The sequence below is a fragment of the Palaemon carinicauda genome, chromosome 43, assembly GCF_036898095.1.
Source record: "Palaemon carinicauda isolate YSFRI2023 chromosome 43, ASM3689809v2, whole genome shotgun sequence".
NCBI lineage: Eukaryota > Metazoa > Arthropoda > Malacostraca > Decapoda > Palaemonidae > Palaemon > Palaemon carinicauda.
This window is the reverse complement of record NC_090767.1, coordinates 11,223,203-11,251,135: the sequence shown is the minus strand read 5'-3', so window position 1 is coordinate 11,251,135 and position 27,933 is coordinate 11,223,203. Positions and strand designations below refer to the sequence as shown.

At 41.0% G+C, this 27,933-nt stretch overlaps 1 pseudogene; it reads left to right on the top strand.

Annotated features, from left to right (window-relative positions):
- Positions 1-557: 557 nt before the first annotated feature.
- On the top strand, positions 558-26,302 carry LOC137633961 (N-glycosylase/DNA lyase-like; annotated as a pseudogene).
- Positions 26,303-27,933: the final 1,631 nt, after the last annotated feature.

The window sequence follows — 27,933 nt, the reverse complement described above, 5'->3', positions numbered from 1 at the left end:
TTGCTTGAGGGTACACTCAGGCACAATATTCTATGTATTTTTCTTCCTTTTGTTTTATTTAATTTTTTTATAGCTTATGTATGATAGATTTTAATTTAATTTTGTTACTTTTCTTGAAGTATCTTGTTTTAATTGTTCATTACGTCTTTTGTAGCTTATTTATTTCCTTTCCTCACTGGGCTGCTTTCTCTGTTGGAGCCCGTAGGCTTAAAGCATATTGCTTTTCCAACTAAGGTTGTAGCTTAGCAAGTAATAATAATAATAATAATAATAATAATAATAATATATTTTTATTCTTTTTTTTCAATTTTACAAATAAATAATTTTGGTCAGAAGCGAATGACATAGTTATTGGCTCGCTATCCCATTTTCCTGTTTTAAAATGACTAAAATATCCGTAATTAAAGTATAAATTTAACTTTTGATAACCTATAAAAATAATATGAATAATATAATACCTTTAAATTGTATATATATTATAATTAAACTGATTTTTTTCATTATTTTTTCATATTTTTCACTGACCAACGAGAGACTCTACCGGTTCCGTTAGTAACTTAATGGCGGGTTTCGGAGAAGTGTTTGAGACCAACCCAATATTATTACCAGTTTAATTCCTGCCCAGTTTATTATATTAACGGTTAATGATATGGATTAAAAACCTCAATTAATCCAATTTCCGTTAATGATGTCTGGAAGATTCTTCAAATTTCCCTGTTCGAAGAAAGAGCTTCGGTTGGACATCACTCTTCAATGTGGTCAGGCTTTCAGGTATACGAGACGAGAAATATATTTAATCTTATTTATTCATTGATTTATTTATATCTATTTGTATTCACGATTATATTGTATTGTAATTAACCTAAATATTTATATGGTAAATGCTTGATTTATAGTTCTAGCCTATAAGCTGTGTACCTTATGCTGGAGACGTTAGTCTGGGGTCGGTACCTTAGGTAGGCTGAAATTGCTAATCATCTTGCAGGCTAACCAGCCTCTATTAACCATTATTGCAGGCTAAACAGCTTATACTAACCATTATTGCAGGCTAACCAGCCTATATTAACCACTATTGCAGATTAACCAGCCTATATTAACCATTATTGCAGGCTAACCAGCCTATATTAACCATTATTGCAGGCTAACCAGCCTATACTAACCATTATTGCAGGATAACTAGCCTATATTAACCATAATTGCAGGCTAACCAGCCTATATTAACCATTATTGCTGGCTAACCAGCCTATACTAACCATTATTGCAGGCTAACCTGCCTATATTAACCATTATTGCAGGCTAACCAGCCTATATTAATCATTATTGCAGGCTAACCAGCCTATATTAATCATTATTGCAGGCTAACCAGCCTATACTAACCATTATTGCAGGCTAACCAGCCTATATTAATCATTATTGCAGGCTAACCAGCCTATATAAATCATTATTGCAGGCTAACCAGCCTATATTAATCATTATTGCAGGCTAACCAGCCTATTCTAACCATAATTGCGGGGTAATGTAACTTTGATGACCTACTGCAGGCCAAAGGTTAAAGTTACCGATAGGTTCGCGCATATCCAGTTTGGTTAGTAAATACGTTCAATATCGCCACTCGTCTTGCAATCCCGTTTTCTATACCTGCTGACTATTTGTTCGAGGCAAAAGTAAGTCGAAGGGATCGTACTACCTCGAGGCACCCCCATACCTGCCTTGACCTATGGGGTTACACCCCTGTACCCTAAGCCAATGTTTTTATTATACTCGTAAATATTCTAATGGTGAATGTCGCATTGAAAAAATCCTATTATCAGTATTACCAGCTAAGCTACAACCCTAATTTGAAAAGCAGTATGCTATAAACCCAGAGACCCCAATAGGGAAAAATAGCCCAATGAGGAAAGGAAATAAGGAAAGGAATATTGGATAGAAATAATGAATAATTAAAAATAAATATTTTAGAGACATGGAGCCTTTGTATATCAGCGGCCATTTCCTCACGCATTGATTAAAAATGGACATCAACTAACCTAAACTTTCCCCCCTAACCTAACCTACAGGCCGTGTCCTTACCTACTTACCTAACGGGGGTGGGGGGGATAACGCCCCCCTGCGACCCCCCTTACACTGCCGTATTCTAAGTTAGGCATACAGGTGGCCGCTATCGTACATACACCCCAGAAACACTAAAGCATATTTCATTTATAAACTATAAAGAGAGACTTATGTCTGCCTGTTCAACTTAAAAACATTTACTGTACTGCCAGTTAGAACTTTTGAAGTTCTACTGATTCAACTACCTGATTAGAAAGATCATTCCATAACTTGGACACAGCTGTAATAAAACTTTTAGAGTACTGTGAAGTATTGAGACTGCACACACTTCTTCCAGTAGTTCTGCCACTGCTGGTAACATCGTCTTGATGTTTGCAGTGCCATTTCAACATAAGATTTACCTTTTTTATATCTATTGACGTCATCGACTTCGCATTTGTATTCCGTCGTGTTTGTGACGAAGCGTTGTAATAAACGCCACACACTTTCAGGGTAACTGGAGTGGTTTGGAGGACTGACCCACAATGTTTTTCTTTTCTAAAGCTAATTCTTTGGTATTATTACATGATTTTATTAAGGAAAAGTTTATTATTTCATTGATATTTTATTTACTTTTCTATCAAATATTTTGTGTATAGGATATGAAAATGTAATTAAAAAGGGTACAGAACCTAACAAACCCACCTAACCTAACCTAGAAGTTCCCAGGTCACAACCCCTAGCCGGGGGCCAAGCCCCCGGACCCCCTTCCCATGTCACAACCCCTATCCAAGGTTCTACCTGCAAATATATAATATTTACCAATGACATAAAAGTTTTTATTACAACATATAAGTGTTAATGTTATATTGAATCCATATGGTATTATATTTAATTAAATAACTTTAATAATGAATGCACTATGGTATAATACACATTATGGGTCAGTTTTACCAGAGATTATGGGTCAATCCTCCGCCTGGGTCAGTCCTCCTGTTACCGTGACGAAGCGTTGTATTAAACACGACACATTATCAGTATCTGGTCGCTATCATACATACACCCCGAAATACTTGAAAGTTGTATTCACGAGCCTTATAACCCTTTTACCCCCAAAGGACGTACCGGTACGTTTCACAAAAGCCATCCCTTTACCCCCATGGATGTACCGGTACGTCCTTGCAAAAAAATGCTATAAAAATTTGTTTTTTCATTTTTTTGATATTTTTTTTTTTAAAAATTCAGGCATTTTCCAAGAGAATGAGACCAACCTGACCTCTCTATGACAAAAATTAAGGCTGTTAGAGCAATTTTAAAAAAATATACTGCAAAATGTGCTGGGAACTAAATAACCCCTTGGGGGTTAAGGGTTGGAAATTTCCAAAAATCCTGGGGGTAAAAGGGTTAAGACTAACCTGTTTGTGTTGTCTGATGAAAATAAAGTATATTCACTTGAACATTCTCATTACTGCTCAAGTTTTTGAAGGGAAACTAAAACTCTTGGGATTTTTTATGGTATTACAAAGTTGTTTTTTCACGTTGTAGCTTAAAGTATAGCAATTAAGGTTAGGGTGAAATTATAGAATAGTACAGTAATCTTTTTGGAGAAAAGGAGACTTGTTTCTGCAGTATTTTATGGCGTTTCTTAGGTTTCTGGGTATTATAGAAATACATGGGACAAATTTACTAATAATAATAATTGGGGTCTATTAAAAAACTCCCTTTCCTTCGAAAATGACCTTTATTTTCTTCACAAATAAATATTTAATAAGATATACCCTAATATATGGGGTCCAGGGTCTTGCTCCCCCATCTAGGGCTTGTGACCTGGGAACTATTAGGTAAGGTTAGGTGGGTTTTTTAGGTTCTGTACCATTTTACAAATCTCAAAAGAGTTTAATGATGACGTTTTGTTTTCGCACACCCAAAATCCCAAGTTCCCACCTTTGTCCATTCAGCCATAACAATAGAACGGCTTATTTGCAGTGGAAATAAATGTCAAATTCGTTGAAAGCACATCATTTACTGTAGATAAAGTTATTTTATTTCTCTTAGAAGTGTTGTCCCGTGTTTTTCTGTAAATTGACCGGTTTCTGATGAGAGTAACTGTTGGAGAACCACCTTCCTCAACCCCTTCTTATACGAAGTTAGTGCTCTCTCTCGATCTTCTAAGAGGGCCATGCGCTTGCTGGGAGACTGGTTGGAAACCAAGAGAAGTCTGGGAAAGTCATCCTTCGCTTTTCCTCCTCCTAAGCTAGCTTCTCGTTCGGGCGTCTGGTATGACACGGGAGAAGTTCTCGTCTTGGGAGTGCCTGCCTCTGCCCAGGGAGACTTCTCAAGCCTGGTAGACTCTCCTCGTCGTCTAGCCATGAGACGCTCCAAGATTTGGTGGACTTGTTCAGAGCTTGATCATCTACTTAAAGGAGTCTTTCGTGCTTTTGAAGTTTTTCATTTTTTGGATTGGTTGTTGGGGGCCTTAAGTGAGAAGGTGTCTCCTCCTAACCAGATCATTTCATCAAAAATGGTCAGAATAAATACATGAACTATATATGTTTCCTACTGGCTATCTGGACCATGATTATTGGGACAAACCATCTCTTAAATTAGGAGTCTTTGGTCCCTATTATATGAGGATAATTTTGGTGTGCCAGATATCATCAAAAAAGTTCAAAACAATAAGTTATACCCTATGCCAGTGTTATTCTATGTCATCGATACTAATTACTGTAGTTGAGAATCGATAGTTTTAGGAAATGCACGTTAAATCATCATCATCATCTACCACGCCTATTGACACAAAAAGCCTGGATAGATTTCACCAGTCGTCTCTATCTTGAGGTTTTAATTTAATACTTCTCCATTCATCATTTACTTCACACTTCATAGTTCTTGGGTCTTCCATCTCTTCTAGTGCCTTTTGGAGCCCAGATAAATATCAACTATCATAACTCAAAACCATTTTGATGTACTAATCATCTTCTCCAGGGGCAGTTGGAAACCCGTAGGAGAGAACATACAGTCGCCTTACATGTTGCCGAATAAGGGAGTAAAGATTGTAGGTTCCTCACGGAACGTGTTGGTACGAGGGCTGCAACCTGCTTCCCCGAGAGGGAGCCGACATCAGGGGGGTAGAAGAAGGCGCAAACAAGTCGCCTCCTCCATCGATCAGTTACTGTTTTGGGTTCGGCCCTTCAAGGATGAATATCCTAAGATCCCCATGGTACCTTGAGTGCGCTGAAGAAGTCTCCTGTGACATACAGGTTCAATCTTCTCTTCCAGGCTTTTCTTCTCCCCTGGAAAGGTTCAGACATTGCTCCATCCTTTCACCTACAACCTCTCTTTCCAGTTAGAGAGGAATAGAAGATAAGGCAGAGAGGTTCACTGAATTCAGGGACCTCCTGTACCTTCTCTGAGCAGGGACGTTCCTGTCGGTACTTTGAGTGACTCGCCAACAATGTTCCAAACCTGCTTGCTGATATCGCCTGTGATCGACCAATTGAAATTCACCCTCTAAAGGTAGGAGCTCTTCCAAGAAGGTTTTTACAGACTCCTACCGTCTACTTATACGGATGGAATACTGTACTCTTGTCGACGGGAAAAGCAGACCAGTCATTGGCCTCCATGCATGATTCCCCTAAAGCCATTCAGGATAGGTACAGATAGCAGCATACAGTCCATCATAAGAATGAAGTGTGCTTCCATTGACCTGGAGGACGCTCTTACCCTCACGGATACATTCTCTTTCTTACTGGAAGTTCTCTCCATTGCATCCTTGGGAGAAGAGGTTACCACTATAAGTGTTCATGTTAGTCTTTTGAGCACTTTATATCTGCATTCATCCACCAACGGGTCTCTACCCTCCTTCAGAGGAATCACTTCAGCATCGAGACAGACTTACTTCCTCCTGTCTCGGTCTGCGGATTGAGATGTATCGGAAGAAACTCTTTAGGAGACAGAATATCCGAAAGCTGCGGGAAACTTCTTGGCAAATTATCGCAGCAAGAGAGTCGATGTAACTGTTCCGAGACTCAACGTCGACAAAAAAGCTACTGCATGAACGTCTTATAAGTGATTGCTCCAACAGCTCCTGAAGCTTCTACTGGCTATCAACCAGCATTCCTCTTACCCTTAGGTGGGATGGCATCAAGAATACTGGATTTTCTACCCTGGTAGCATTATGACAAATCTCATTGCGAGTCCTCCTCTCCTTTGAGAATCTGCTGTCCACAGTACATTCATAGTAGGGATGAGTTGTCAACTTGAATTTCCTTCCATCCATCTACAGGATGTGATATACATAAGGACTGCAGCTGCCTTTCAATCTACCAGGAATGCTTGCAGCACTACAAGCCTTGCAATCTCTCCAAAGAGTTTGATAGAACACTTGGTATGGATAATGATAGACAATGCTTGTGTGCATGATCAAAGTTACAAAGGGTTCCCAGTCACAAACCCTTCTCAAAGAGGTGCACTCTTAGGAGTAGAAGAAGCGTTAGAGCTCTGCGCAGTTCTTTCAGACATGAGCGCTGTTTGATTGAAAATGTGCTTAATTGACAGCCTCCGTGTTACCTGTACTGTACATCATCTCGTGGCGGGAAGGCTTTGTTACTCGCCATCGCTCGACCTGCACCCCATGCAGTTGAACAAGAAACTTTCTGATTTCTCCTTGTATGCAAAGTTCGAAGATGTCTTCCAACATCACTGGGGATCCTAGATGCTTGCGTCTTTCCTACCCTCTTTTCCCTGTTCGTCGATTTCTCGACAGGTGGTGGAAGACATTGGGATTTAAATGGACCCTGATTGCTCCCAAGCGACGGCACGTGAAATGTTCCCTGATCTGTTGTTTGTCTTATTCCTTCGTGGGAGAAGCTCCCCGATTTCAGCGGTAAATCTGCTACTCAGTCCCCAACTTGGACTCAGACCTGAGATGCGACAGGACACTTGAGGTAACCTTGACCTCCGTGTGAATTCAAGCCGCACGTAGTGTTTCACGAGTTCTCAGATCTATAGGGAACTGCTCGAGCCCGCAGTAGCCCTGGCGAAGCGAGTAGGAAATGGTATGTCTTTTCTTGTGTGAGAAGTCAACTTGGTTCAAGAGCTTGTGGCAACAAGGACACCGAGTCCAGTTGTTCACGACTTGAATTCTTCTTCATCTCGTCCCTACAAAAGAGGCGACTAGCGGTTGGCCAGATTAGGAAAGATACCCGGAAACTGTCTTCTTTCTGGCTGCAACAGTCGGACACAAGGGGATGACAGGACTGCTCCGGATTCGCTCATACAAAGACTGAATATTATCAGATCTTGTCAGAGGTGGTTTTCATGAAGACATTGATCTGTTAGTAATTGAAGACCTCCACTGCCCAACACCTATGGTAGGACCCACAGGTTCATGGGAACATTTATCCTTGCACCGTTGGTAGGGGCTCAGGTAGCAAACCTGTCTCCTTCACAACACGAGAAACGTCCGAAAGTCCAGAATGAGATGTAACATTTACTGGGCTTTTCTTTGTTTTCTCTTCTTCCTTTGGGGCACAGTAGTCAGCCTGTTGTTTGTTGGACCGGATGATAGATGCAGCCAGGCCTTATGATTGGGGAGGATGGGAAGATGTATGCAACCCATGTTCTCTTATGACCACACATTCAGACAACGTACAATCCACAAAGATGTAGTTTCTTCCCTGATCGTCTGTCAGTCCCTGGTAGTGGCTTATCCCATCACCTTCCTCATCTTCACGTCCAAGTCGTTAGGACGTTTACACGCAGGAGCCGTCACTTCCGCCTCTCCACAAGACCAAAGTGCTTTGGCATTTCCCGGGAAAGTAAACCGTCCGGTTTAATCAGAGGGAATTCCTCCCTCCCAAGGATAATAAGTCTCCTATTGAAGAATGGTGGTTTGTATAGTTAGGGAAAATAGAATTACTTTTAAAACCTGGGGATTTTATTTGAGGTAGACTCTTTGAGTCAGTTGGAATCAATATGATAGACTGCCATCTCTTTGATGTTTTGATTATGAGCAATAATGTCTTATACACTTTCTTCATAATCTTCAATGGTTAAGAAATGGAGAGCAAAAGTACCGACACTTAACATACTGCCACATATTTTGTACTTTTTAAAATGTACGATTTTATTAGGAAGAAGGAATGACTCTATACAGTGTTAGCAAAGATGTGGGGTTCCTTTTTGGGGTTTATAGTGTCTAAGAGATTTTGCAACTCAGTACAATACAGTAATGAATAAATAAGTGTGAGGTTTGATGGTGATGAATGAGAAGAGGCAGTTTTAATAAAACAGTACTGTAGTGTCATTTCTGGTGTCGTAAGTTGATGAAAATGCCAATACTTTACGCAACATTTGGCATTTCAGATGGAGGGAAGCTGTCTCTGGGAAATGACACGGCATCATTGGAAACCACGTTTGGACTGTGCCAAGATGACACCGGCATCCTCTATCAGACCCACGATGCACCGGAGCTTCCGCTTCGCGACGGCGAAGAGCCAGCGCCGAAAGCGAAGAGACAAAAGACCGAAAGAAGCAAAGTTAACGGTGACTCTGATTACCAGTCCGGTGTGATCAGCGAGACAGAATGCCAGAGACTCCTTAGGGACTACTTTCAACTGGACCTCTGTCTGGAGGAGATGTACGCCCTCTGGTCGAAAGCCGACGCCAACTTTGCGGCCGTGTGTCCCAGCTTCCCGGGCGTGCGTATGCTGAACCAGGATCCCGTCGAGAATGTCTTCTTTTTCATATGCTCGTCCAACAGTAATATTAAAAGGTGATTACTCCGGTTACTTGTAGAAGGTAATGGTATCTTTAAATTAATAATTTTATGAATAGTACTTACCGGGCAGTTATATATATATAGCTGAGTCTCCGACTGCGGCAGAATTTAATAGAAAATCGCGGCAACCGCCTTATGGTGGTTGTGTGGTTAGATGGTTAACAACCCTTACAGGGTGGTACTTGAAATCATTCCCGTTTTCTGTTCCTCAGATTATCTCTGCCGGCCGGATTGACAACATCGTTGGTCCGCCATTCAGAGTTTTTTCGGATCGCTTTCCCTTCATCGCCTTTTTGGACTTCGTTTTTGGTGAAGTACACTGTGTTGGGATTTGGCAATCGTGTTTGTTTTTTGTTTTTTGTCTTTTTTCCTTTCTTATCATGAGTGAGAAAATTCATTTTCGTATTTGTGCGAATGATATTTGCAAGGTGAGGTTGCCGAAAGTGTCGGTTGACCCTCACACTATCTGTATGGGTTGCAGGGGGTTTGAATGTGCTCTAGATAATAGGTGTAAGAAATGCGAGGTTTTAAATGATGATAATTGGTTAGCTATGTGCGCAAACTTGAGGTTGATAGAGTTAGAAGAGCTAAATCAAAGTCAAAGTCTGCGAGTGAGCCTAGCTTAGATTTATCTATTGACCCTTTACTTGTAACCTCTTTGGAAGTTATTCCTTCCCCAAATGAAGTAACTCCTGCCCCTTCTACAGGATCTGTGCCTACGGATGACCCTGGGTATGCTAAATTAGCTGCTGAATTAGAGGCCATTAAAGCACAATTGGAGGCTTTTAAAGGTAAGGGTGTAAGTGAAATTAGTGCTTGTGAAAGTGCAGTGGAGGTGGCGACTGATCGAATCTGTCATACCCCTAGGTCTAGACCTCTACCAAGCTCCCAGGACCAAGGGAGAAGGTACGTCGAAAGCCGAAAGGGGGTGAGAGGTGCTTATCCTCAGTCAGTCGTCGCCTCAGACAGTCCTGTTGCGATCTCCCAGGCTGCTCTTGACCGCCGTAGAAAAGGCGTGTCGGATACGTTTGTGTCTTCGCCTGATCGTTCTCCCAGACGTAATTGGCGTTACGAATCAAGACCAATGAAGAGAGGGTGGAATCGGGATGTGCAGTCTCGCTCTCCCTCTCCCGGTTCGAGTAGCCGAGATCCTGATCCTTCGGAAGACGATTTCGATGTTGTTCCTGTTAAGAGGGCGAAACAGAGAGTCCTTAGCCCAGTTAATCCTGCTAAACTCCCTGCTTCTTCTGCCAGCGCTCCCACCAGTCAAGCCGTACGACAACTGCCGTCTTCGGCACCGCGAGAGCCAGCGGAGGTTGCTAAAGCTTTCATGGTTGTTATGCAGGAACAACTTTCATCGTTAGTTCAAGCTTCCAGCCACCCTTCTCAGTCTGTCAGACGTAAGGACGTCTCTTTGCCTGTTAAGAGATCTTAGTATCTCTCCCAAGAAACCTCTGCGCACTTCGTCGGCCGTACGACAACGCACACCATCTTCATCGGCACGCTGCCAGGATTTTCCTTCCCCCCTCTCGGCGCCAGGACGATACTGCCTCTCGTTCTCGGCGCCGTGACGATTCCGTTTCTCTTTCGAAACGCCAGGACGTTACCGCCTCGTTTCTTAAGAAACAGGATGAATGCAGTCTGCATTTTCAAGGCGAAGGCAGCCTGCATCTTCAGGACGATTCCGTTTCTCGTCATCGTGACGATACTGCTTCTCGTCATCGTGACAATACCGCTTCTCGTCATTGTGACGATACCGCTTCTCGCCGACTGGATGTTAGCGGCGCTCGGCGCCAGGATTCAAACAGCTCTCGGTGCCAGACTGCTGGCAGCCCAGCTCTTCAGTATGTTATCCTTGAGCAGGACCTCGAAGATATTTCGGAAGAGGAAGAAAAACCTGCCGACTCTTCTAGTGATTATAAGGTTCTTTCTCGCTCTCTTTTGGAACTTTATGGGGAGGAATTTCAACCTTCGGCCCCTCGTTCTCCTCAGTCTCAATTTACCAGGAAGAAAGCTACTAAGTCTTCGGCCTTCATCAAAATGAAACTTTCAATTTCGGCCAGGAAAGCTCTCGTTAAGGTGGATGATTGGATGAAGGAACGGAGACAAGCTGTCAAGAACACCTTTTCTTTTCCACCGTCTCGGCTCGCTTCCAAGGCTGGTATGTGGTATGAGACAGGGGAACCTTTGGGGTTAGGAGTGCCTGCCTCCTCCCAAGGTGACTTCTCGGCTCTTGTGGACTCGGCAAGAAGGCATGCTTTAAACTCTGCCAAGGTGATGTGGTCCATGTCGGAGCTTGATCACCTCGTCAAGGGAATTTTCAGGGTTTTCGAGGTTTTCAGCTTCCTGGACTGGTCTCTCGGGACTCTGGCCAGGAAGTCTGAACTCCTGGAGGACACGAAGGACCTGACGAGTATCATGTCCTGCATGGACAAAGCTCTAAGGGATGGAGCGAATGAATTGGCTTCCCTTTTCTCAGCAGGGGTCTTAAAGAAGAGGGCCCTTTTGTGCTCCTTCACCTCTAGATCTGTGACTGTTGCCCAGAAGTCGGAGCTGCTTTACGCCCCTTTTTCACGTCATCTTTTTCCAGAAGCTCTGGTCAGAGATATCTCCCTTTCTCTGGCACAGAAGGCTACTCAGGACCTTTTGTCTCGGTCTGCTAGGAAGACCTTACCTGTTGCTCCTGCTCCTCTGAAGAAGGAAGAGAAGAAGTTTCAACAGCCCTTTTGGTTTAGGGGGAGAAGACAAGAGTCAGGGCCAAGGACCAGCAGAGGTGCGTTTAGGCCCCGGTCCAAAAAATGAGATGGAAGTCCTCCAGACACCAGTAGGGGCAAGACTGTCTCGTTTTTGGCAGTCTTGGGAAAGGAGAGGGGCGGACACCTGGTCCCTTTCAGTCGTCAAGGAAGGTTACAAGATCCCCTTTTTAAAGAAACCACCTCTCTCAGACACTCCCCTAGCCTTAGTGGCTCAGTACACCAACGGTGGGAAACGAGAGGCTCTTCTGGAGCTAGTCGACCAGATGTTGGTCAAGGGAGCAATAGAGCCGGTTCAAGACCTCGCCTCCCCAGGCTTTTACAATCGCCTGTTTCTGGTTCCCAAGAACTCGGGTGGATGGAGACCAGTCCTAGATGTCAGCTCTCTGAACGCCTTCGTGGAGAAAACAAAGTTCTCCATGGAGACGACTCAGTCAGTGCTGGCTGCAGTTCGTCCAGGCGACTGGATGGTTTCTCTCGACCTGCAGGACGCTTATTTTCACGTCCCCATTCATCCGTCTTCGAGGAGATATCTGAGATTTGTGTTCCAGGGCAAGTGCTTCCAGTTCAGGGCACTTTGCTTCGGTCTCAGCACAGCTCCCCAAGTCTTCACCAGACTTATGGCGAATGTGGCAGGCTGGTTACACCAGGAGGGGATAAGGGTCTCCTTCTATCTAGATGACTGGCTGATCTGGTCACAGTCGAAAGAAAAATGTCTGGAGGACCTAATGAAGACGTATACTATGACTCAGGACCTGGGACTCATCGTCAACTGGGGGAAGTATCAGACCGAGCCGAATCAGACTATTCTCTATTTGGGGATAGTTCTGAATTCAGTTCTTTTTCAGGCTTCTCCCTCCCAGGAGAGGCAGACAAGGTGCCTGGACAAAGTCAAAGATTTTTTGAGGAAGCAGGAATGCTCAGCGAAGGAGTGGATGAGTCTGCTGGGAACTCTATCCTCCCTGGAGCAGTTTGTCCCGTTGGGGAGACTGCACCTAAGGCCTCTGCAACACTTCCTCGCAAAGGTTTGGAACAGAAAGATCCAGGAGGACACTTTCTTTTCCCATTCCGACAAAGATCAAGGATCTTTTGATGTGGTGGCTGGACCCAGCTCTGTTGGGAAAAGGGATCTCCTTGTTCAAGAAGAACCCCGACCTAGTGTTATTCTCAGACGCGTCCGAGTCAGGCTGGAGAGCAACACTAGGGAACAAAGAGGTCTCAGGTATTTGGGAAGGGAGTCAGATCAGTTGGCAAATCAACAGGAAGGAATTGATGGCCATTTTGTTAGGGCTAAAGGCCTTCAAAATCTCGGTGTCAGGAAAGACTGTGGAGATCAATTCCGACAACACCACAGCTCTCGCGTACATAAGGAAGCAAGGGGGAACTCACTCCCTCTCTCTGTTCACAACTGCGAGAGAGCTTCTCTTTTGGGCGAACGAGAACGAGATTCAGCTGTTGACAAGGTTTGTTCAAGGGCAGAGAAACATCAGGGCAGACATGCTCAACAGGAGGGGACAAGTCCTTCCTACAGAGTGGACTCTCAACCCGCATGTCTGTCGGAGCCTCTGGAAGTTGTGGGGCAGACCTGTAATAGACCTTTTCGCCTCCAGTCTAAACAAGAGGATCCCCAACTACTGCTCCCTAGTCCCGGACGAGGAAGAAGCTGTTGCAGTGGACGCCTTCTTGATGGATTGGATGGGGCTGGACATGTATGCCTTTCCCCCGTTCAAGATCATCAATCTGGTTGTCAGGAAATTCGCTCTCCTCGATTCGGGACGAATGATCCTAGTGGCTCCATTCTGGCCTGAGAGGGAATGGTTCACTGAAGTGGTAGGGTTGCTGATGGACTTTCCAAGAAGACTCCCGGCAAGTCCAGTTCTTCTCAGACAACCCCACTTCGAGAGATTTCATCAAAACCCCCTCGCTCTCAATCTGACTGCCTTCAGACTGTCGAGAAGCTCGTTAGATCTCGAGGCTTTTCGGCACAAGCGGCGAAAGCTATTGCCAGAGCAAGGAGGATCTCTTCACAAAGAGTTTACCAATCAAAGTGGGAGACCTTTAGAGCTTGGTGTAGGAGACACAAGGTTTCCTTGTCCTCTACCTCGCTAAGCCAGATTGCAGACTTTCTTTTGTACCTCAGGCAGGATGCTAAGCTGGCTGTATCTCCCATTAAAGGATACAGGAGCATGCTCTCAACCGTCTTTAGGCATAGAGGCTTAGAGTTATCTCAGAGTAAGGACTTGCAGGACCTCATTAGGTCTTTTGAGACAACGAAGCAGGTGCAGTTAAGACCCCCTTCTTGGAACCTGGATGTGGTGTTTAAGTTTTTGTGCTCCAAGAAGTTTGAGCCTATCTCGCAAGCCTCTCTGCGAGATGTGACTAAGAAAACCCTCTTCCTTTTGACTCTAGTGACTGCCAGGAGGATCAGCGAGGTCCAGGCAATCGAGAAGCGTGTAGGCTTCACCCAAAATGGAGCGGTTTGTGCCTTGAGGTTCGACTTTCTCGCCAAGAATGAGAACCCTTCGAAACCCTGGCCCAGGACTTTTGAAGTCCCTAACCTCACGAATCTAGTGGGTCAGGTACAGGAAAGCCTCCTCTGCCCGGTTAGGGCTCTCAAGGCTTATTTGGCCCACACTAAGAACGTGAGGGGTGCTTCCAACTCCTTATGGTGTTCTGTGAAGGATCCTCAAAAACCCCTGTCAAAAAACGCTTTGTCCTTTTTCCTGAGGGAAACTATTAGGGAAGCCCACCTCTTTTGTGAGGAAGAAAACTTCGCCCTGTTAAAAGTACGGGCTCACGAAGTAAGAGCCATTGCTGCCTCACTGGCATACCGGAAAAATATGTCAGTTAGGCAGGTCATGGACGCAACGTTCTGGAGGAGCAACTCTGTCTTCGCTTCTCATTACCTCAGAGAGGTAAGAGTGGACTATGACAAGTGTTATACCTTGGGCCCATACGTAGCTGCGGCTTCTGTATTAGGCAAAGGAGTTACTACCCCCACTCAACCTTAGTTTATGTACTTGTATATGGGTTTGTGTTTTTTATGGTTGTCACGGATCCCTCAGTCCAGATAGATAGTTTATATCTATTTCTGCAAGGTTAGGTGGTTAGCTTTAGTAAGGTTGCAGGTTTTTATTATATGGGAAGGTAGTTTCTGAAGTCTAGTCAAGTTGTTGGTCCTACCCCTTTGACAGACTCGATTGAGTTGTTGCAGCGTAGCAGGTCTACTCCTGGCTGAACACTCCTAAGGGAAAGCGACTCTAGAGGCAGTTACCTTTGAAGTCAGCTACCTTAGTAGGTAAGGAATCAAGGTGTTTGTTCTCCTACAACTCTTTTGTTGTTTCCCCAACTATGTTTTTCTGTCTGTTTCCCTCCTCCAAATGTGTGAATCAGCTATATATATATAACTGCCAGGTAAGTTCTATTCATAAAAATGGAGTTTTTATGATAAAACAAAGTTTTATGAATACTTACCTGGCAGTTATATATATATTTTAGCCCACCCACCTCCCCTCAGGAGACAGGTCGGGCAAAGATAATCTGAGGAACAGAAAACGGGAATGATTCCAAGTACCACCCTGTAAGGGTTGTTAACCATTTAACCACACAACCACCACAAGGCGGTTGCCGCGATTTTCGATTAAATTTTGCCGCAGTCGGAGACTCAGCTATATATATATAACTGCCAGGTAAGTATTCATAAAACTTTGTTTTATCATAAAAACTCCATTTCTCTTAGATATTGAAGAGACCTATACAATTTGCTTACTCAGCAAACTAGGTATGCAGTTCTAAGCCTTGATTTCTCCATATGGTTCATTACTACACAATATTCTAGTCGTATTATTCCAGCTATGACCAGATTGTGGAATGATCGTCCTAATCAGACAGTTGAATCATTGGAACTTCAAAAGGGAAGTTTTTTATGTTGAAGAGGCTGACATGAGTCTCTCTCCGTAGTTTTTATATGACAGGGTTGTGGTGACCGATGTGGTAATGTCCCTGACTGGTAAACACCAGACTGGGGATCGAGTCCCGCTCAAACTCGTTAGTTACTTTGGTCGCTGCAACCTCACCATCCTTGTGAGCTAAGGATGGGGAGTTTGGAGAAGCCTTTAGGTCTACCTGCTGAGTCATCAGCAGCCATTGCCTGCCCCTTCTTGGTCCTAGCTTGGGCAGAGAGGGTGCTTGGGCAGAGAGGGTGCTTGGGCACTGATCATATGTATATATGGTCAGTCTCTAGGGCATTGTTCTTCTTGATAGGGCAATGTCACTGTCCCTTGCCTCTGCCATTCATGAGTAGCCTTTAAACCTTTAAAATAGATCTAGTTTAACAGTGTTACTAATCTTAAGATATTAATTATTCATTACTTCTCATATAGTTATTTCCTTATTTCCTTTCCTCATAGGGTTATATTCCCTGTTGGAGCCCTTGGGCTTATAGTGACCTCCCTTTTCCAACTAGGATTGTAGCTTAGTAAGTAGTAATAAGAATAATAATAATATTTACTTATTTATCTGCTTAATTTTCTACTTAAAATTATTGATAATATTTGTTTCTGTAATTTCCTTTAATTAATTCATGAAATCTCCTGTAACTCCTTAACCCTAATTTGCATCTCTTTTGCAGGATAACGATGCTAGTCGAAAAACTGTGCACCCTTTATGGCCCTCCCCTGTCTGAGGTCGACGGCACAGTCTGGCATGCCTTTCCGAGCGTGTCTGCCCTGGCAGCCCCTGGAGTAGAGGCCACGCTTCGGAACAACGGCTTTGGATACAGGTAAGAAGTGTGTGAACCGAAGGTTATATTCTGTTGGTCCCGGGGTGTTAGCTTATAGAGTGGCTTGCGTTGGTCAGACGTGTTTTGTTTTTCTCGTGTGCTTTGTGTTATTTTTGGAAGATGGACGCAGGGATCTCTGAAACGTCGGACAAGTTGAGTATTATATTTGTCTGTTTGGGATTTCTAGGTAGCGACGCCTTTTTATTTTTAACCGTGTTTGGTCTGCTATCGCTTTGTAAAAAGAAGACAGTATTTACATTAGTATGTTACCGTGTGACGTACAGAAAGTCCTGAACAAATTGCAAAACTGTATAGGTTCTAAGAAGCTGTTTGTAAATCAAATGTTAGATTTTCAACTGTCAACAAATAGTCGTGTTTCATATTGCAAATGTTGTCTTACTTACTGCATTAAATTTTACAATATTGTTTTATCACATTTCATAATGAACTTTGATGCAATATCTGAAATTTCTGATTACAGTTCGATTCGAGTTTGTATCCACGAACGTTTGTAACAGGACCTTCTGTACTTTGTTTTTATTTAGGTTGGCCAGGGCACCAGCCACCCGTTGAGATACTACCGCTAGAGAGTTATGGGGTCTTTTGACTGGCCAGACAGTACTACATTGGATCCTCCTCTCTGGTTACGGTTCATTTTCCCTTTGCCTACATACACACTGAATAGTCTGGCATATTCTTTACATATTCTCCTCTATCCTCATACACCTGACAACACAGATTACCAAACAATTCTTCATCACCCAAGGGGTTACTGCACTGTACTTGTTCAGTGCCACTTTCCTCTTGGTAAGGGTAGAAGAGACTCTTTAGCTATGGTAAGCAGCTCTTCTAGGAGAAGGACATTCCAAAATCAAACCACTGTTCTCTAGTCTTGGGTAGTGCCATAGCCTCTGTACCATGGCCTTTCACTGTCTTGGGTTAGAGTTCTCTTGCTTGAGGGTACACTCGAGCACACTCTCCTATCTTATTTCTCTTCCTCTTGTTTTGTTAAAGTTTTTATAGTTTATATAGGAAATATTTATTGTTGTTACTCTTCTTAGAATATTTTATTTTCCTTTTTTCCTTTCCGCACTGAGCTATTTTCCCTGTTGGAGCCCCTGGGCTTATAGCAAACTGCTTTTCCAACTAGGGTTGTAGCTTAGTAAGTAATAATAATAATAAAATAATAATTATGTGACGAAGAGACTGTTTTCCATGTTGGATCCCTTAATAGGGCTTAAAGCATCCTGCTTTTCCAACTAGGGTTGTAGCTTAGCTGGTAATAAAAATATTGATAATATTAATGTTCATGTTTCTAGCAGTAGTAACAAAATGTATATTTATAGGAAAAGAAAAATTTAGTAATTAGAATCTTTTAAATTCGATTTTATCCAATGTGGATCCGCGTGTTATTGTCGGAAGAGCAGGATAGTATAAGCTCTATAGTGGCTTCATCAGGGAAAATACCTCAGTGAGGAAAGGAAATGAGGAAACACATATAAAAGTGTGCCTGTGTGTACCCTGAATGTTGTAATTATAGAAGGTGGGCATCGGCTAACTGGTGTACAGTATGTACAGTGAGTATAGTAATTACTTTGGCTAGAATACTAGAATAACTAGCTCTCTTTTTCATTATCCCTCCTCCATTAGTGTGTGGGAGTCAGCCATAAAAACCTCGGTTGAAAGACATTGAAATAATCAAAATTTTGATGATGAAACTAAGATATTCACCTGAGGTTCTTATCGTACACTTTGCTTCTCCACAGATTAAGTGAAGACTCCGTCTATCTTTCTCCAACACTCGATCTCTTATCAATCTTCATACAACAAAATCTTCCTCCTCATCTCGAGCAGTGTGCCAATGAGTCTTTCTCCAACACTGTCCCTCAAAATATTTCTCAGAGTTTCTGCTTCCTCAACAATCTATTTCCAACATTCAGTGTCTTCCAATCTTCCAACACTCCAATAATCTACAACATAATATCCAACAATCTTATTATTGTCTCCAACATTACTTCAACACTCTATCTTTCAGTCTTTCCCCGATACTTATCACCAACATACATGTTCTATTGCTTGTTCTTCATCCATCTATTTCCATCTCTCCAAATAAGCTTCATCATACCAAAGCTTTCTTATTGGCACACACCGCTGTATAAACTCAATTCTATTTATTAAAAGGAACGAAAATAGAATTCTTTTTATAGATTTTCGCAATGTCGAAAAGAAAGCAATTTTTGGTCTCTCTCTCTCTCCCTCATTCAAGGAAATTTTGAGTCCTACTCCACACGTCACCATAAGCTGGCTCATGTACTCTCAAAGCCACATGTTCTCTCTCTCTCTCTCTCTCTCTCTCTCTCTCTCTCTCTCTCTCTCTCTCTCGTTAGGTCCTCCCAATTAGGATGTATCGTTATATGGGACTCATTCTCCAATTCTACTTTCCACTGAAATCCCCAGAGAGTTTATTAATCTCTATTGGTAAAGCTATTAACACCAGAATCAATGCGAACACAGGAAGTGTTGTATCCTCATGAAACATCTGCGAATGATGGTACTAAAGATCGTTACACAAAATCTTCAAAAGAAAAATAATGATATATATTCTGGTCATTTTGAGATGTACTGTGAATAGCATTTTGCAATTGCTTTAGCTATTTTTCAACTGGGATAGATATAGTTTATTTTTAAGGCTATTTTAGGACCTCAGAAACCATATGTTTTTAACTACAAGGTGATGTCTCAGATGATTCTCAAAATCTAATCGAGTCATTTTAATCTGAGAAATCTGTTTACATACGAACATTTAGTATCTATGAAACATGAAAATTGATCAAACAGAATTCTCGTACGTGTTTTGTAATGCCGACTTTCCTCTTCCAGAGCAAAGTACATCCAGAAGTCGGCTGAGATGATTGCGGAAAAGGGCGGGGAAGCCTGGTTGCATTCTCTGAAGAAGCTTCCTTACCCCGAGTGCCACGCCCAGCTTTCCAGTCTTTGCGGCATTGGAGCCAAAGTAAGTCCATCGCTGATGCCTTCTTTAGGGTCGATAAGCTCGTTTTTCTTTCGTTTCAAAATTGTTTGATTGTTTTACCCGCTGATGACTAAGTTCCCTTCAGAAGAACTTTCATTTTGAGAACTTACAAAGATAAATCATCTATGTATTCAATGATATTAAAATTAAGTGATTGTAAAGGGAAATACAAATTAATACAAATAATTTTATTATGTAGAAACAGCTACATGAACTGTTGGTACGTTTGTAGGCAGATGCCACGTCTACTGACGAGATGATGCAGGGTAGGGTTGGGAGATTATGAGCTGGATGATTTGAGCTAATTATGTTCATCTTGAGAACCAATTTTGATTGTATTCATAGAGAAATAGGAATGTCTTGTTAGGACGAGACCAAAATATGTTGAGATTGTTGTCATGTTTATTATTTCTTAATCCTTTTACCCCCAAAGGACGTACTGGTACGTTTCACAAAACTCATCCCTTTACCCCCATGGACGTACCGGTATGTCCTTGCGAAAAAATGCTATTTAAATTTTTTTTTGCAAATTTTTGATCATTTTTTGAGAAACTTCAGGCATTTTCCAAGAAAATGAGACCAACTTGACCTCTCTATGACGAAAAATAAGGCTGTTAGAGCAATTAAAAAAAAAATATACTGCAAAATGTGCTCGAAAAAAAAATAACCCCCTGGGGGTTAAGGGTTTGAAATTTCCAAATAGCCTGGGGGTAAAAGGGTTAACTAACCTTTGTTCTTCCGAAATAAACTATAAGAATACTTATTAATTATGTAATTACTTGTAATTTTAATGAAATTTTTCCCTAGGGCTGTATCTTAGCTTGTAATAATGATAATAGCCTTAACAAAGACCTCAAAAATAGAAAAGTTCAGATATAGACTAATTGAAGCCTTAAAGACTAAAGACTTTCTCTTCCCCATCAGGTAGCTGATTGCATCTGCCTGATGTCCATGGGACACCTCGGGGCCATCCCAGTGGACACGCACGTGTTCCAGATCGCCGCCAGAGATTACTTGCCGCACCTGTCGGCCAACAAGTCTGTGACCGACAGAGTTTACAAGGAGATCGGGGACCACTTCAGGGGAGTGTTTGGCGAACACGCCGGGTGGGCCCATTCCGTAAGTGTGGCAACGCGAGGAGATTATCAATTTGAGTTACTTGCAATTGTGATATGTTAATCAGAATTATTTTGGCTGTCCGATTAACCCTTTTACCCCCAGGCAATTTGGAACTTTCCAACCCTTAACCCCTATGGGTTATTTTTTTTCCAAGCACATTTTGCAGTATATTTTTTTAAAATTGCTCTAACAGCCTTAATTTTTGTCATAGAGAGGTCAGGTTGGTCTCATTCTTTTGGAAAATGCCTGAAGTTTCTCAAAAAATGATAAAAAATATGCAAAAAAAAAAAATTTAAATGGCATTTTTTTGCCAGGACGTACCGGTATGTCCATGGGGGTAAAGGGATGAGTTGCTTTGGTGGATTAGCTGTCGTCGCATCATGTAAGACTTTGATCATGTCAACAAAAGACTCAGGGATTCCAAAGTGATTGATGAATGAGCACATGGCTGTTCTCGTACGCTGTCGTATGCTTTTTCGAGGTCATAGAAAATTAGAAATAAGGGTTTTTTACTGTTCAATTGATTTTTCCTGTATTTGGCAAGCACAGAAAATCCTGTCTATGATTCCTCTAGATGGGTAGAAACCACACTGGGATTCTGGCAGGATTGTTTCTGCTATATTTTTTAATCTATTTAATAGGACCATCCCTGAAATTGATATCAAGGATATCCCGCTATAATTCCCACATTCTCTTCTATTTTCTTATCTCCTTGGAGATATAACATGATGCCCTGAAAGTGGGAGACGTCTCTTTGTCGTCTCCGCATTGGTCACACACGGTTGACACACAAGTTTCTTCTGAAGGGCCAACACCAACCGTATTGCGACGACTGTTTGGTACCTTTAACAGTGAGGCATTTGTTGACCGAATGCCCCATTTATAATAACTGAAGAAATAGATATCTGTTTGAGGCGCGAGTGGAGGATGGCAGGTTCATCTTGGCCAAGATCCTTGGACATGATGTGTACTACTATGCTAGTGGCATTTTTAAATTTATATTAGAAGCAGGTCTTCTTAATGCTATTTAACTTTTATAACATATTTACTTCTCTGGTTTTAATTGAATATTCTTTTAATCTTTGTTTATAATAAACGATATCGGCGACAATGACCTTCGATGTCTGGATGCCAGAGAACTTCAAATCAATCAATCAATCTATTTCCTTATTTGGAAATGGTGACAAGGAGTGCGTCTTTCCAATCATTGGGGACCTGTTTTTCCTCCCATAATTTTAGTATGAGGGAGTGAAGACACAGTCCTCAGGACTAAACTGCCGTTGGTCAAAATTTCAGTAGGAATGTCCGGTCCTGCAGCCTTCCCTTGGCTCATTAGATCTGTCTTCAATTGCACAAAAAATTGGCTTATTGAGAAAGTCTTTTAAGATTTTTGGTGATCAATCTATTCTGAAGAAGTGTTTTAATTCTTTCATTCTACCTTGTTTCAAGTATTGTTCTCTGGTTTGGTCTTCAGCTGCTGATTCTCATCTTAATTTGTTGGACAGGAATTTACGGTCTATTGAATTTCTTATTCCTGATCTAGATATTATTCTTTGGCACCGTCGTTCAGTTAGTTCATTATGCATGTTGCATAAGATTTTTCATAACTCTGACCATCCTTTACATTCAGATCTCCCTGGACAATTCTATCCTGTTCGTAATACTAGGCATGCAGTTAACTCTAATAGTCAGGCCTTCTCCATTATGAGGCTCAATACTACACAGTACTCTAGATACTACACAGTACTCTAGAAGTTTTATTCCAGCCGTAACCAAGTTGTGGAATGATCTTCCTAATCTGGTAGTTGAATCAGTAGAACTTCGAAAGTTCAAAGTTGTAGCAAATGTTTTTATGTTGAACAGGCTGACATGAGTCTTTTTATAGTTATATATGAATTATCTGTTTTAATGGTTTTTTTTTTTAAATATTTTATTTTGATTTGTCATTACTTCTTATATCATTTATTTATTTCCTTGTTTGCTTTCCTCACTGGGCTATTTTTCCCTGTTGGAGCCCTTGGGCTTATAGCAGCATGCTTTTTGCACTAGGGATGTAGCTTGGCTAGTAATGATTTTTATAATATTATTTCTAGCCAACCTACAGCCCTAGTTGGAAAAGCAGGATGCTATAAACCCAAGAGCTCCAACAGGAAAAAATAGCCCATTAAGGAAAGAAATAAGGAAATTGATAAACTATGAAATGATAAAAATGAAAATACAATATTTTAAGAACATTAACATTAAAACAGATCTTTATCATATAAACTATAAAAAGACACTTATGTCAGCCTATTCAACACAAAAACATTTGCTGCAAGTTTGGTTTTTGAAGTTCTACCCAAAAAAATACTCAGTAACTCAGTTCCTCAAAGCTGGTGTATGAAAGAGACAAACCACTTTTACAGAACACTACCCCAGAGAGATTGTACTCGCAGGTCTCTGGGCACTTTCTCCTCAGTCCCTGTTGTTGCAGCGCAACTAATAATTTAATCTTACACTCTTATGTACCTGTATCATCAAACGCATCAGTTATTCTCCGCACTAGAAGATTATGTAATGTGGATCAAGGCAGATGGACCTGAAGCCTTCATTCCTATCTTGTCCTAATGCAAGAATGCCATATTTTTCAGTCATTTTTTTATTATATATATTATATATTGGATAATGTGGGAGGGTGGGCTGTGGTACCCTAGCAGTACCAGCTGAACTCAGTTGAGTCCCTTGTTAGGCTGGAGAAACGTAGAGAGTAGAGGTCCCCTTTTTTGTTTTGTTTCATTTTTTTATGTTGGCTACCCCCAAAAATTGGGGGAAAAGTGCCTTGGTATATGTATATGTATATTGGACATATCCTTTATGTAATGCACAATGTTCATATATCTTAACCCTGGCACAAGACACATCCTCTTGGATTGAAGGTACGGCCTTTCCTCTTTACGAGTCGGCAACAGTTCCAATATATCCAGTTTTGACGTTTTGCTTTTACTTATTAGTAGTTGTATGTATTAGTCTGTCTTTTCTTTTTGTTTCATTTGTTTGATGTCAGCTACCCCCCAAAATTGAGGGAAGTGCCGTGGTATGTATATGATGTATGTATTAGAAAGGAAGGGCATATCTCTTCACAGAGACTCCTCCCAAGGAAGAGGCCATTTAAATGACTAAAGTTTGTATCAGCATCGGAATAAACTACACATTTTTAAAACGATTTATATTTTACCGAGCATCACAAACCCCGAGTCGTTTAATCGAAGGTCCCGCATAGTTTATAACACAATGCAAATTACTGTAGAAGAAACATTCAGAGTCCATGCACAACACTAAGAAGGTGGTTTAATCACACTACCAGCTGCCACAACAATGTGTTTAATCTCCTCCTATTGTCTTTAACCCTTTTACCCCCAGGCTATTTGGAAATTTCCAACCCTTAACCCCCAGGGGGTTATTTTTTTCCCAGCACAGTTTGCAGTATATTTTTTTTAAATTGCTCTATCAGCCTTAGTTTTTGTCATAGAGAGGTCAGGTTGGTCTCATTCTCTTGGAAAATGCCTGAAGTTTCTCAAAAAAATTATCAAAAATATGAAAAAAAAAATTTTTATAGCATTTTTTTGCAAGGACGTACCGGTACGTCCATGGGGGTAGAGGGATGGCTTTTGTAAAACGTACCAGTACATCCTTTGGGGGTAAAAGAGTTAAGTAGTGTTTGAAAAACACTCTTGAAGATTTGAATCCAATATAGTGTACCAACCGTGTGTCACACGATCGTACATAGTTCATTTTGTGCTTGTATCTTCGCTCTCCCCTCGCACTAAAAAGAACCTGAAAAAACGTGTCTGTTTTTCTCATCGGTAACGGTGTTGCTTTTTAACAGGAAATTTCCTGTTGCCTTGAGCTATTGTATATAAAGGAGAGTGTTCTATAATGAACTCACTCAGTTACTTCCATCCTGTCTTTGAGTCACAACCTTCTCTCGGCCCGTCACAATAGGCTTGTAAACCCACAAAAAACATATCCTGGAAGAAATTTAAGGAAGAGGAAACTCTTCTAGGATCATGACCCGATGGTATACTGTCCAGGTCTTCCCTTCTGATAAAATAGGTGTTTGGACTTCCGGTGTTATAAAGATCGATTAGACTCAAAGAACAGAAGAGAGTGAATCACGTCATGCGACGGTGGCCTGCAATCAAATCCCTTTCTCTTTTGTCAGGCTGTAGAAAACGAGATTAGGAGTAACCCATTTAAATGACTCATGTTTTTGTAGCTAGGAAAAATAAATGATTTAAAAAATTTGTAGTATCCAGTGTTTTCACGCCTTATCTCTATTGCAGGTTCTCTTTAGCGCCGACCTGCGGAAATTCGACAACCTCAAGAAGGAAGGAAAGGAAGAAAAGAACCAAGTTCCGAAACGTAAGAAGAAGTCGAGATGAAGGGAAGAAGGAATTTGTATTGAATGGGAAAAAGAAATGCGGAAATGGAGTGACATTTATTTTTAATTATCAGTTGCTGAGTTGATGCATACTTTGATTCATTTACTCTTAATGTTCTTTTATCTGGTTTTTATCTTTGAACTCTTTATTTGAGTGTTGGAATGTTTGAATGAAATGCTAGCGTGAGAAAGAGAGAGAGATAGAGAGAGGGAAAGCTTTATAATATATGAGGCAGCCATTGATTTAATATGGACAATACAAATGCAAAGTGCTCTCTCTCTCTCTCTCTCTCTCTCTCTCTCTCTCTCTCTCTCTCTCTCTCTCTCTCTCTCTCTCTCTCTCTCTCTCTCACTTGGCTCACCAGATCCCTTAATAATCTGATTTTATTTTAGAAAACATAATTTGTAAACTTGAAGATTGTGCCTTACTTCCTCGAATTGATTCAAAGGACTTGTGTCTCTGAATCTTGAACATTTTATTAGTATTACTTAACAACCATCTGAAAAGAATTTTTTATATTTGTCTCTTATGTATTGTGTTATTTAATATATGGTTGCTAATGTAAATGTATGTACAGGATATTTGAGTGATGATCTTTTGCCAGAAAAAGTCTTAATTTGTTGTTAGAAGTCCTTGTGACTTTTTTGTTAACCCTTTTACCCCCGGGGGTTTTGGAAATTTCCAACACTTAACCCCCAAGGGGTTATTTTTTTCCCAGCACATTTTGCAGTATATTTTTTTTTTAAATTGCTCTAACAGCCTTAATTTTTGTCATAGAGAGGTCAGGTTGGTCTCATTCTTTTGGAAAATGCCTGAATTTTCTCAAAAAATTATCAAAAAAATGAAAAACAAATTTTTATAGCATTTATTTGCAAGGACGTACCGGTACGTCCATGGGGGTAAAGGGATGGCTTTTGTGAAACGTACCAGTACGTCCTTTGGGCGTAAAAGGGTTAATTGGCTTTTAATTGCATTTTATTTCTGGCAACAGGCATCTCTGATAGTCCAGGTCATTGAATCCAACAACAGATATTATATTATTTGCTAGGGAAGAAGACCAGAAACTCAAAAGGTATTCTACTACACATGCACTCGTAGTATTATTTTTAGTTCTTTTAATATATTTTATTTTTACTTTCAGTTCTTTTAAAATGACACTTTAATCTCGGACACGATTGCATGGATAAGAGTTGTAAAGGATGTTTGTTAAAATGATGGAGTTTGTCAGTGACTCAACTTGTTTGGTGTTCTCTTAAGCCACCCTTACTGTGAGGAAATAACTGTGAATGTATTGTAAGTTAACCCTTATTTTATTTTAAAGATATGCCAGTAAATAGTCTTTTAAGATTATATATTTTTATATAGAATAAATAATTGTTAAATAATTTTTCATTGTTAATTCAACCTTATTGTTCCATTCAATAATTTATTTTCTTTATTGCAAACAGGCTGAAAAAAGTAAAAATTCCTAATGATTAAGTCCAAAGAATGTGGAATTATTATGTTGTGCTATGAGATTCTAAGTTAACACTCCTAACTGTAGATTGAAACATTTAAACTTACCCGCTGGTTATATAAAATAGCTTTATGCTTCTGTCCTGCAGAAAAATTCAAAACTAGCAGCAATCGCATAGATATGCCAGGTATACGCTAGCGCCACCACGGAGTTAGGTCGAACTATCCCTCCTAGTATCAGAGTTCCTTCTGCCGCCATACTGGCTACATAGAGATGGAATTTGCTCTTGTTTAACCTGGATTTTAGCAGTACCTTGGTGATTTTCTCTTGTTAACCCTTTTACCCCCAAAGGACGTACTGGTACGTCTTTGCACAAAAATGCTATTTAAATTTTTTTTTCATGTTTTTGATAATTTTTTGAGAAAATTCAGGCATTTTCCAAGAGAATGAGACCAACCTGACCTCTCTATGACAAAAATTAAGGCTGTTAGAGCAATTCAAAAAAATATACTGCAAAATGTGCTGGGAAAAAAATAACCCCCTAGGGGTTAAGGGTTGGAAATTTCCAAATAGTCCTGGGGGTGAAAGGGTTAAGGGTTTGAGCATTCGCTTATTGGGTGTTTGTTTGATATTTTATCGCTATGTTATAGCAGTACCAGCTGAACTCGGTTGAGTCCCTTGTTAGGCTGGGAGGAATGTAGAGAGTAGAGGTCCCCTTTTTTGTTTTTGTTTCATTGTTGATGTCGGCTACCCCCCAAAATTGGGGAAAGTGCCTTGGTATATGTATGTATGTTATAGCGTAAAAGGTAGGATTGGAAATTTTTTCAACCTATTTTTAACTAACGAAAGCATATGGCGATAGGTAAACAACTCGCTTCATCGATGACATCAGTCATTTGACGTAAGCCTGAGTACGACTTGCCTTTTCTTTCTTTTTCTACAAAGAATGATAAGTTAATACTATCTTGCAAAATATTTAGTTATATAAAATAAAAGGATTATGTTATTTTAAGAAAATTTTTGTCCTTTTGGTATGCTTTCTTTGGATAATCTTTGATCTGTTTTAAAGATTATCTAGCGTTCATTTTTATTTATGCTACGCAGTCCTTGGTCTATCGTTACAGTAATACTCTTTGTATCGATATTTATGAAAAGTACATTTGTTCCGTAACTGAAATACAAACCATGCTATTTAATATGGGTTATTACTTTCGGCATAGCTAAAATGACGAGCCATTAGAATTTTAACGAGGGTTAACTACCCCACCGCTAGTTAGTGGGGGGGTAGGGAGGGTAGCCTGCTACCCAACCCCTCACACACACCTGTGATGAGCTCACTTTGCTATCGGCTCGGGTGGTAGTCAGACGTGTCCGCTCTCACCCTCACCTCTTTGACAGCCATATTAATGCTTTTGTCTTTTTTACTTACTTTTTCTTATACTTGGAATATATATATAAACATTCTTTATGTTTATGTATATATTTCTGTATAGAAATGTAGTAAGTTTTCGTTTCAGTGTTTGTGCTGTGTGTGTGATGTACGACAACGACACTTGCGTAG